Consider the following 12,454-nt stretch of genomic DNA (forward strand, 5'->3'; position numbering starts at 1 on the left):
CTATTATTTGTTGAAAGTGTATTTTTGATTTCTTGGATTGTGGCTTTCATCACCATCTTACCTCTCATCTTTTTGCATATGTTTGCCATTTCTTCAGTATGCTTTCTAAGTGTTTATCTTAATATCCTTAGTCTCTTCCTTCACTTCATTAACTTGATCCATGATATTAGTTTGGACAGCTTTAATTAGTTGTTCCATGTTCTGTTCCTCTTCCTGCTTTTTAGTTTTTTCATTGGACTGGACCATGTCTTCCTTATTATTGTTGTGGTTCGTATTTTTTTTTTTTTTTTTTTTTTTTGCTGTCTGTTCATCATTTTCTCTTGATGGGTTTGTTTAGTTGATTAGCTTCTCCATCTAGTTTTGAGTTTTATTTTGTTGCTGGTTTTCTGGGTTTGTTATGTTTTCTCTCACACACTTTTTTCTTCTTATTCTATTTCCTTGTTGTTGTCTAAGTTAACTTGAAGGGAAAATATTAGGTCCAGGGAAAGCAAAAGAGGTAAGAAAATAAAAAGTATCATAAAAATACTGATACTAAAAGTTAGCAGAATAACTGTATTAGGCCAAGGAGAATGAATATTAAACTCAAGTAATAAGTGTAGAGTTATAGGAATAAAAAAGTGGAGTACCTACAATGAAATGGGAAACTAAATACAGAAAATAATATATGAATAAAAAGGTCAGCATGCTGGAAGGAACAGACAAAAACAGAAAGAGTTAATAAAAGATATAAAAGAGAATAGAAGCATGGAAATAAGAAGCCAGAAAAATTTGGCACTAAACAAAGAGAGGTGGAGTATAGAAGTAACAAAAGAAGTTGGAAGTTAGAAAGTTGTAGGGAGGAAAAGAAATAGCATTGGTAGCCCAAATCAGTACATGCAGAAAAGAGGAAATTGAGGAAGAGGAAAGACAACAAACAATAAACAAGCTGACAGCACCTAATAAAAAATATGGGGACGGTAAAGAGGAAAGAAATACAGAAAACAGATAAACACACATGCAGGAAGTAAAACAAATATTAAGAAAAACCAGACTTTCCTCTGAAGACACAGTGAATCTTTTCAGGCTGCCACTGTTTATCAATTACCTTGCAGCTTTCTCACTGCAGATTTTGAAATGAGTTTTAGTGAGTAAACTAAGTTAAATTATATGACATAGTAACCTTTTATTTTTTCAGAAAAAATTGAAGATCCAAGGGAAACTAATACAAGGATAATGTTTATATTTTCCCTGTCTTATATTATCAGGTAGATGTTTAATATCCCAGTGAGTCACTACTCCAAGAGGAGCCAGGAAACAAACTATAGGCCTTGTAAATTCAAGGCTGAAACTTCCCCTGTGCTAAGCTTCTTCCTGGGTTGATATGTTCTTCAGAATGAGTCCCTTTCTCAGAGCAGGATCAACTCTTTGCAATTGGATATACTGCTTCCTCCACCCCCCTTTTACCCTAACTGCTTTCTTTCCCACAGAAGCAGGAAATCTGTGTAGCAGTTCCCTTTTGAAATTCAAATGGGACCCTGGTGACTTAACTCATCACAGAAAAAAATAACAGTATCTTTGACAGTAACTTCACCTTGCTGGGAACCCTAAATATGCTCTTGGAAGCTTATTAAGCACTTCATACTGCCCCCCTCCCTTAGGTGTGCTGCACAGAACTAGTTCATTGCAGGGCTCCTTCTTCTCCCAGACCAGTTTTCCCCATCCCAGGGAGGTTAGTTAAATCTGGTTGCTTCAGCAGATTTGCCCCTCCCCTCTTCCTGGTTTCTCCTCAAGTGAGGTGGTATGCTCCTCAAGGCAAAAAAAGGGGGGCCCAGACAATTTTAGACCCCTCTCCACTCTTCACCAGAGCCCTCCCACACTCAGGGTTTGTCTCCTGCAACTGTGAACAAAGTAAGTTTTGGGGAATACCACAACCACATCCTTCACTGAGGGAAGGGCTTGGCCATCCTACAGCTCCAGCCTCAAGTGCCAGAAATTCATGATTTTACCTTGAACAATCACTCCTATAATGTTCTCTCCAGGTCAATGTGCTGAAGCCTCCTGCTTTGTGGTTTACAAAAATAGCTCACTCTGGCAGGATTTTACCACCATTCAGTCATTTGTTTTGTGGGAGAGATGATGTGGATGAACTTATTCTGATGCCATCTTGTCCCTCCTTGAATAAAAATATATTCTAAAAAATTATAGGTTGGAGGAAAGGTACACCAAATGTAAGATATGGACTATAATCAGTAATGATATTTTGATGATATTCTTTCAAAATTTGTAACAAATGTATCACAACAATGCAAGGTGTTGGTGGTAGGGTGATTTATGTGACCCCTGTATGATGATATGCATGTTTGTTTTATAACTTCACAAATTTTACTATACACTTATTATTTATGTATGTTCATTATGAATGATACACTTCAAAGAAAATAAATGACAACTTTAAAAAATAAATAAAAATAAAAAATTCAAGAGGATGGAACACCCTTGTCATGCTTTTAGCCCAATGTTATTGATTTTCATCTAGGTTCTCGGCTATGCAGCAGAAATGAATTTCAAGAGCACACTGAATGAGTTAGGCCAGTAATTTTTTCAGGTAGGGAGGGAAGATAAATGGGAGAAAATAACAGAAAATAGCAGGTAGAGAGGAAGGGGCTGAAAAAGGATGAATAGGGCTGACTTACAAGATAAGTTCCCCATTATAGATTTTAAATACCCAGGTTTACTTGCATGACCACATGGTAGAGAAAAAATGATGAGGGCAGCACACAGAGGACAGGACAGGTCCACAGGCAAGAGAGTAAGTCAAGAGCCCATGCTCAGGCCTGTGCCTGGCTTTTAAATTGTTAATTATTCCAACACTTTGCTAATGTCAGGGGTTAGGGTTTCAGCTGTTTGCTGTTTTGATTGATTGTTCCACCCATCAATCCCTTAGTGAGACTCCAATGATAAAGTTCCTAGGGAACATCCAGGGATTTTCCTTGCTCCCAGGAAGAAGTGTTTGTTCTGGATAGCAGAATCTTCAGGGTTGGGGTTTTCCAGCAGCCATCGTGGGAGTTACTGATGTCCACATGGACTCTTTGCCAGATTCCAAATCCATCTATTAATTCCCTATTTTACTAGCCTGCTTCATTGTCCCCTCAGAGAGTTTTACACCTTTAATATTAAAGGGGTGCTTAAGGAAGATGATCTTTCTTCTGTAGCTACTTCCTGCTGGTTAGAGGCTGAAGGTCCTACCTGACAAAGTGTAGAACTCTCCTGCTACTCTATCTCAACAGGAGGAAGACAGATCTGACATCCTGTATAAAGCTGGGAGAACTTCTCATATGGCTAACAAGATGTTGATTCTGGAAGAAATAATCTTGATTATAATTTATAGAATATATGGTTCCACTGAGAGGACACTGGACCATAGGAGTAGAAAGAGGTCAGGTGTTTGCAATGGCTGCATTTCCCTGACATTGGTGGGTTTTATTTAGCAGGTTTTCAATACCTTTAAGGACTGTTTTAGAATAATTTACATAGAGCTGATTTTTTTTTTTCTTGAAGAAAGGACATACCCTTCCCTGTGCTGTAATTAGCATGTCTGTTGCCCTGTGATTTTGCATCACCATAGCAGTAAGAGTGTCTGCTTGCTCTTTTAGAGCTTCTAAGGTATGGCTGGCTTCATTTATGCTGTTAATTCTAGGGAGTGATTGAAATAGATAAAGGGATTTAGTACAGATTGCTAAACCCAATTTTTGATGGTGATGGTTTTGCTTAAAGCAGATAAGAGGGGGATAAGAAGGTACATTGCCTCTTTCAAAAGAAAACAAACAAAGCTTTTTAAAATGATGATTGGTTTGTTTATTTTCTCTAGCAATAGGCATTTGGGCTAGAGTTAGAGGGAACAGTTGACTTTGATGTAGACACTACTTAGCTTTGTCTCTTGAAGAGGTATTTCAGGCTATCTGATGCCTGGCTTTCCTATGTCCCATCAGGTGCTTTTGGTGAACTGGCACTTTTCTTGGGCAGCTGGTTTCATTCTGGATTATTGCTTCAAGTTGCAAATGTCTTTAATAGCTTAAGGATTAATCAGAACTACAGAGTAAAGTTTTTTACATAGTGGTGATGCTTGTTTTTGTTTTGTTTTGTTTTGTTTTATGTTTTTTTTTTTTTGCCAAGTTGTGATCAGAACCTGATTTTCAGGTCCTAGGTAAGGAAAAATTGGCCATGAACCATCTTAAAGTGGGTAAGCTGAAGTGGGTTCTAGCCACCTCATTTGATGTTTCATTTCTGGTTGGAAAACACTTAGATCTGGTAGGATGGCATGTGGGTTTGCCAGTCCTCCCCAGGATATGATCCCAACATCTGGACAGGGGCTTAACTGAGAGGTATTGGAATAAGGGGTAGGAGGAAGACCTGGATTAAGCACATTAATTATTTAGAAAATGAAATTTACCAGGACTTTTAACATGTTCAATGTTCTTCTGTACATGATTTGATAGAAAAGATAATACTATAATCATTAGGCATATATTTAGAACAGGATAAAAGTACAGTATTTAATACTAATTAATGTACTACTCAATGCATAAGTTTCTCTTTGAGTTGCAATTAATAAATTCAAGTTTCAGGTTTGCAATACCTTACATGTAATCTCTCCATGGAAGCAGTTCATAATGCCAAATTGTAAATTCTACTTATAGGCAGCGGACTTGGCCCAGTGGTTAGGGTGTCTGTCTACCACATGTGAGGTCCGTGGTTCAAACCCCGGGCCTCCTTGACCCTTGTGGAGCTGGCCCATGTGCAATGCTGATGCACACAAGGAGTGCCCTGCAACGCAGAGGTGTTCCCCACATAAGGGAACTCCATGCACAAGGAGTGCGCCCCATAAGGAGAGCTGCCCAGCCTGAAAGAAAGTGCAGCCTGCTGAAGAATGGCACCACACACATGGAGAGCTGACACAACAAGATGATACAACAAAATGAAACACAGATTCCCTTGCCACTGACAACAACAGAAACGGACAAAGAAGATGACGCAACAAATAGACACAGAGAATAGACAACTGGGATGGGGGGAGATGGGAGAGAAATAAATTAAAAAAAATATTTTTAAAAAATTCTACTTATAATACTCTTTTAATTATGGCTCGACTTGGCATGTCTTTCACACAGTGAGCAACCCGCAGCATCATTGATCTTAGAGAGAAGCTAAGAAGGTAGTTTCCAGTATTTTACCAGCCTGGTGCATTGCACTCTTTTGCACTATGGAACAGTGCCAATTTCGAGGTGATATCCATTGTACATTTGGTTGTAGTGAGCCATCATTGCCTGATGCAGGAGTTTGAAACTGCAATGCAGTTTCCACTAATTTCAGAAGCACAACCAGAAATATAGTATATACCTTTATTGTTTGAGCTGTCAGTGACCAATCTAGCCACTAACTCCTACGGAGAAGCAAATTGCAAATATTCAAGGCCTGGTTTGCACAGGAGAGTTTGACAATGCTGAAGTCTATTTCTTGATTTTTGTATACCTTTTAAACTTTTCCAATGCAATGTGCTACATATTAATTGAGATCAATATTTTAGTACTTTGCTTTTTATTTTTACACTTTTACCATGAAGACATTAGCAGGTATTTTATTTTAGCATTAAAGGCAAAATTATTTTTTCCATTTTTAAAATGAAAACTGAAGATTCCCAAAGAAATCAAAGTAACTTTTCATTACTACCACTTGAATATGTTCATTGAAGTGACTTTAAGACAGGTTTTATTGCTATGAAGATACTTTTTGCCATTAATATTAATCTAGGTTTTTATTTAATAATGACTCTTAGAACTAGAGCCATTTAAATGCTTCACTTTGGAAGATGCTTTTGCAAACTTTTATAATTGGCCACAACCACAGACTGGCTAATTTACCTTAGATTACAATTAGCAACCAATGGAATTTCCTTTATACATTTAATTGAGGGCAGTCCTACATTTCTTTAACTTAATTTCATTAGATATGAAATTAGAATATCCATCATTGGCTAAGTTGATATTATTATCCTGATGTATGAAGTTACACACTGAGCAAATAAGCAGGCATGAATAGTTTCACATAAAACCACAACTTAATTATTTAAAACTTTAATTTTTTACAAATTAAGTTAAACTGCAAAATATTTGAAAGATCTCCTGGAAGGTTTGTTCTTTAATTTGCACTATGACCATGCAGTTTTGCACAAGAATTTTGTTTCTTAACTAATGGCTTATAACCAAAATATTCCCAATGCTTTAATACAATTTCCCTTTTTTTCAGAACTTTATATTTTACTTTGACTTTAGCAGACTTTGGATGAGCAAGACTAATTCTACGTATATTCACTGAGACTATCAAAGCCTCAGAGAAACTGTTTTCTCTCATGAATTGTCACTTTTAGAACCCCAGACAGTCAAGGCAGGAGACCTTCTTCACTTTCCAGTTCTCGAAGATAAAGACCCCAGTGGCCACTGGACAGAGATAGTTGACATTCAACCCCAAGAGTCAAGAATTCCACCAGGCACCAGTATAGTCCACACTTGGAACCATGAAAGAAAGCAGGGTTACTAATACCAGTAGGACAGGAGATGGGGATGTCTCAGTTTGATTTTCCCTGAGCTATAGGGGCAGAAGCTGTAATGACATAACCGAAGACAAAGGCAAAGGGTGAAGCTAATCTTGAAGTGACCATAAATGTAGGTAAGGTCAGTTTAGAATTTACTTTTACAATAATAGGTTCATGCTAAATCCACCCAGTTACAATTTCAGTTATTATCCTTCTGCTGTTTTATAATAAAAATGCATCTCTAAATGAACTTAATTCTTTGTTACAGTTTCTAGTAAGTATTTACCTTAATGAATTGGGTACCTTTATTAACTAAGCCGCAAGAACTTTATTAGTAACAATTTTGTGAAGTTTCTTTGCTTTTCTGGCAATTGAATTAATTTCTCTTGTGATTTATACATTAAATCCACTAGCAAGAAGGTATTGACTCTCAAAGACTAATTTTCAGGATACCTTTTCTGTTATTCAGTTTGTAACAGAGGAACACCTAATCTGATTTCCCAGGGACAAGCAAACTGACAAAGTTAAGCACAGATTTCAAAGCTGAGCATGAGGTTATGCACAAGTTAAAACAGAAGAGAGAATTTTATACCTTTAGCATTTCAAGGAACTCTTTGACCTTGATTGATGGAATATGAGATTTCTTTTATTTTGATCACTATTCACACCATTTATAGGAACAATTGAGTTTAAACTGAGAAGTTTGAGATTTATTTCCTCATTTCATTAAGGAGACATGGCATAAGGTTTCTGGGCCTCAGATTTACCTGTTCTCTTTTTTTACATTGGTTTAACTGGAATTCAGTGTTCTATACAGAGGCTGCTCTTGGCTATACTGTGGCCATGTGGACCAGCAGTAGAGAGAATTTCCTGATTGCTAAGAGACTACTACAGGGAGTTTTCTGATAGGTTAGAGAGTGCACCCATTATTCTAGGAAGAATGAAGAAGGACCATTTAGTCGACCATTGTGGAAGCCCAGAGTACTAGTCTGATAAATTCACCACTCCACATAATTTGGAGCTGAAACCCTGTCTCAGCATCCTGAGAATATTTATTTTCAGGGCATAACTGCCCACAATCATCCATGTGGGTAGGTCTTGTGGGTATCTGATTCTGAATATCAGATAAATGAGCCAAAGTTCACAAGGACGCCTGAGTAGTAGCCCCAAATCAATGCAGCTGAGATGTTTGCCCCAGAAAATATTTGACTGCTTTCTGAATGGTTGGGCCCAAGAAATGGGGGCCATTCAGTTTTCTGCTCTGTTCCTCTGCACCCCTACTTTCCAGGTTCTGAAGCTGACTGACCAAAACAGAAGTTCCTGAGTTAAATCTCAAGAAATGTTTGGCTGCTCCCTGATTTCCACCACCCCAGGAAATCAGGGACCCCCTCTTGCCGGGCATTTCCATGGCAGCCTGGACTTGGGAGACAGGCTGATTAGATTTCAACCTAAAGCTGCCAATACAAATATTGCTTCTTCCTCCTATCCTTCCAGAATTAGTAAACACAGCCTTAGTTCTTATGACTTTATTGTCTGATAGTTTTCCAGTTAAAGCATTTATCAAAAGGCCATTACGTGATTAGAGGTTAATTGTAAAAAGTTAAAAGTCTTCGTGGTTCTGAGGCAATAGCTTCCTTGCTAAACAAAGGTACTTTTCATTTTCACACTTTTTAAAACAGACCAAATCATCCTAACACAAACTTGCAAAAAGAAATTCAACAAAAAGTTAAAACATGGTAAAGGTTAGAAATTGCAAGGGTATCATGGCATGTGACAGCCCTGGGGAAGAAATTCCCACGGCATCCATTTTGGCTCTCCTGCCACTTTCCCACTTCATTCCTCCAGGTAGTTGGGTATAGTCAAATAGGAATGCCACTTGCAGAGACATGGAATCAGTGGGAGGGGTAAGCTCTCTGCTCTCCAGCTCTCCATTACTGCCATGTTCCATCTAGGGGAGAGGGTGGGAGAAGGTGATGGTTACAGGTCTGTGCCCCAGCCCTCCTAACTGGGGTTAGATCTAACAAGGCGGGGCTCACTGCATGGATGCAGAGAATTTCTGAAGCCCAGTTCCTTTCCTCACAGAATTATATCCTCTGGGGGCCCATATGCAAACCTGTTTAAAATAGAGAACCAAAGGAAGGCATTGAACAGGCCATAGGCCATAGTTTCACTCACTAATAAACTCTTAAACTGGCTCACAAAATATGTTACTGAATTTTATCTAACTTCTTAGCTATGCTGCAGAAATGAATTTCAAGAGCATGCCAAGTGAGTTAGGCCAGTAATTTATTCAGGTAGGGAGGGAAGAGAAATGGGAGAAAATAACAGAATAGGGTTCCCAGGTAGAGAGGAAAGGAGTGAAAATGAAAGAAGAGGGCTGATTTACAAGCTACAATTCCCCATTGTAGATTTTATTTTATTTTATTTTATTTTATTTTATTTTTTACCCTGTAAGAACTGAAATTTTATATTAAGCAAAAATATCTTAAAGTCTGAACAATGAGCACTTTTATCTTTTGGAAGAGAAAAACTTAAATTATTATGATACTTACAATTGATATTTATTTTAATATCTTTTAAAGTAGTATGATTCAATGAAGATAGGAATCAGTATATCCTGGTGGTTACTACAATATTAATAACTAGTACAGTGGCTGGTACATAGACGTTTCCATACAGTAAATAAATAAATAAAATATAAGCATCACAGAAACGGGCAAAGGAAAACCATACACACGCAAAAATGGCCAATAAGCATAGAAAAAATACTGTAATTTAAATTTAAAAACACAAAATAAAACAATTCTCATGCAATCTATAATACTGGCAAAGCTTAACGGGTGTAAACTGGTTCAACATTTAGCAATTCTCTTAAAATTTTGTGTCAATAATCTGTCACCAGCAATTCCACTATTAGGAATTTAACTTATAGAAAAAACTGTGCAAATGTAAAGAAATAATTTCACTCACCGCTGTTTACAGAAGGAAATATCAGAAGCAACACACGTCCATTATTTGAGAATTAATTACATAAGCTCTGGAACATCTATATAATACAGCAACATAAAAGGCTTCAAGAGCTTCTAACTCTTAAAAAAAAATCCATATGTGGAAGGCAAAGAAATAATGCATAGCAAGTGTAGGCTGGAAGTTGGGGAAGAATAAAGGAAGAATGCATAACAGAAAGGCAGATCGACAGCTGTTCATCATCGACTGGAGATGCTTTTTGAGTGCTCTTCCCACCTCCCACTTCATTTTCTAGTTTGAGTCCACTGCACATCAGGGGAGCCTCCAGTGGACTTTTACAGTAAGGGTGGTCCAGAACTAAGAATGTTCTAATTGAGAAATCTATCCTCCTCCATCTGGTATGAGCTCTCATTTTGAACAGTCTCTTCAGACACTGGCTCATCTATACTACCCAAAGAATTATCTGCCCCAGACACTGACAGTTTAACTTTGTCATCACTGATGGTACTTGTCTGATTTTCCTGACTAAGAGTCATAATTTCTCTTTCAGTTTCCAATATGAACTTGTTACTAGAATGATGTTCTGGTAAGGGGATGTCATGAATCAGCTCTGTATATTCCCACTTAGGAGAGGAAAAGGGTGACTGGTCCCATGTGGATGTGGCACTGCCATTCTGTTGGTCAGGGAATGCTTCACCTGAGTTAAGCTCCTTGCCCAAGAAAGGACTTCCTGTAGTGCATCCATCAGGCATATGAGAGTTCTTTCCCTTCACCACAGCCTTACTGTCCATAATTGTGAAGTACAGCTGATGCTGACAAGAAGTCTTCACGTTCTAGGGAAGGGAATGGGCTGCAACTGCCACCCTCACAGTTTTCGCTAAGGGCCTCTTGATGGTCTCCAGTGACCTTCTGCATACAGCTTTCCTGGGCTTTTTTTTAGCTTGCAAACTTTGCTTTTCGTTCTGAAGTGCTGGAATCTGAGAATTCTGTACTGCAATCTAATCAAAGATAAATTCTCATACTTCGTAAGAGGAGATTCTTTTATTCTTCTATGTTGGTTAAGTTGGAACTTTTGAGGAATCAGTGATCTCCCATTTCTGTGGTCCTCTAGCCCTTGGTAGCAGCCATAAAAAAAGAGCTTTCTCTTATGGTTGCTCAAGGTGATCACAATCGTGCTGCTCTCACCTAGACTTTGGCTCTCCCCATTGAACTTCATGGGAAAGTCAGAAGTTTGCAGTTATGACCTAGGTCTATGACCACTGGCCTGGCCTAAAACACTATTTGCTGGTAAGTCAGCAACTGCCTTCAAGAGACTTTCCTTTCCACAGTATTCATGCTCAGAGTTCTTTGCTGATGATAATAACGTTTCTGCTTGGAGCTTCACAAGAGTCCTTGATGAGGAAATGAAGTGTTTAGTGTCCTTTCTTTTCACTTTAGAGGACAAAGTGCTAACATTTTGTGCAACCACACTGGACTTGGTCTTGGCAAAAAGGGATTCATCCTGGATCCATGTTTTCTGGATTTGAAGGGCCTTCTTTCTGCACTGGAAATACCTCAACAGCCTGCTCCAAGTAATTGGTCTTCCCAGCTTAGCTTTCAGAATGTACAAATATTGATGAAAGTAAAACTTCTTAAAAACTCCAAACCCAGTATTCAGCTTCTCAGAAAATGCTAAGTGCACTCCTTCCATCCATAGAATTTTCCTCAGTTTTTTCATTTTTCTGATGCATAATGAGATCCTGATGTAGCTACATCCCTCCTACCGGCACCTGCCCTGCCGTGGGTCCAGACACTGTGGCAGCTCGGACTCGGTCTCCGCCTTTGCCAGTGATAGGGGAAGCCCGTGGGCGAGGAGATGCCCGGTCTGCTTACAAGAGCCACGATCATCCAGCTTCCTCTCTTGCTGCTCCATTATAGATTTTAAATCCCCAGGTTAACTTGCATGGCCACCAGGCAGAGGAAAATTATCGAGGGGGCACACAGAGGACAGAATGGGTCCGCAGGCAAGAGAACAGAGCAAGAGCCATCTACTATTTCCTTACCTTACCAGTCTGCTTCACCAACATCACCCTTATACCAAAGCCAGACAAAGATACCTTAAAAAAAACAAACTACAGATGAATATCTCTTTTGAATATAGATGCAAAAATCCTTAACAAAATGCTATCAAATAAAATCATATAGCATATTAAAATAATTATACACCATGATCAAGTGATATTTATTCCTGGTATGTGAGTTCATTTAATATAAGGAAATCCATTAATGTAACACAGAATGATCTCAATTGATGTATTAAAGCCATTTGACAAGTACAGAACCCTTTCTTGATTAAAAAAAAATAGAACACTAGGAATAGTAGGAAACTTCTGCAACATGATAAAAAAACATATATGAAAACCCGACAATAAACATCCAATTTAATGGTGAAATTTTGAAAGCTTTCCCTTAATGATCAGGGAAAAGACAAGGATGTCCATTCTCACAATTCTTATTCAGCATTGTCCTGGAAGTTCTTGCCAGAACAATTAGAAAAAAACAAAACCAAAGAAAGACATCTCAATTGTAAGGAAGAAGTAAACTTTCTCTGTTTGCAGATGACATGACCCTGTATAGAGAAAATTCTGAAAAATCAACAACAAAGTTTGGAGGCCTAATATATGAATTCCAAAAAGCGGCATGGTATAAAATCAACTCTTCAAAATCATTGTCTATCTGTACACTCAGAATAAGCAAATGGAAGATGAAATGAAGGAAAAAAATCATTTCACAATAGCAACTAAAAGAATCAAATTTATGGGAATAAATACAACCAAGGATGTAAAGTTCTTGTACACAGAAAACTACAAAACATTGCTAAAAGGAATAAAGGAATATCTAAATACATGGAAAAGCACTCCATGTTCTTGGATAAAAAAA

At 38.0% G+C, this 12,454-nt stretch overlaps 1 pseudogene; it reads right to left on the reverse strand.

Annotated features, from left to right (window-relative positions):
- Positions 1–9,641: 9,641 nt before the first annotated feature.
- LOC101431802 (sentrin-specific protease 5-like) lies at positions 9,642–11,252 on the reverse strand (annotated as a pseudogene).
- Positions 11,253–12,454: the final 1,202 nt, after the last annotated feature.

This window comes from Dasypus novemcinctus, chromosome X (assembly GCF_030445035.2).
Source record: "Dasypus novemcinctus isolate mDasNov1 chromosome X, mDasNov1.1.hap2, whole genome shotgun sequence".
Taxonomy (NCBI): Eukaryota; Metazoa; Chordata; class Mammalia; order Cingulata; family Dasypodidae; genus Dasypus; species Dasypus novemcinctus.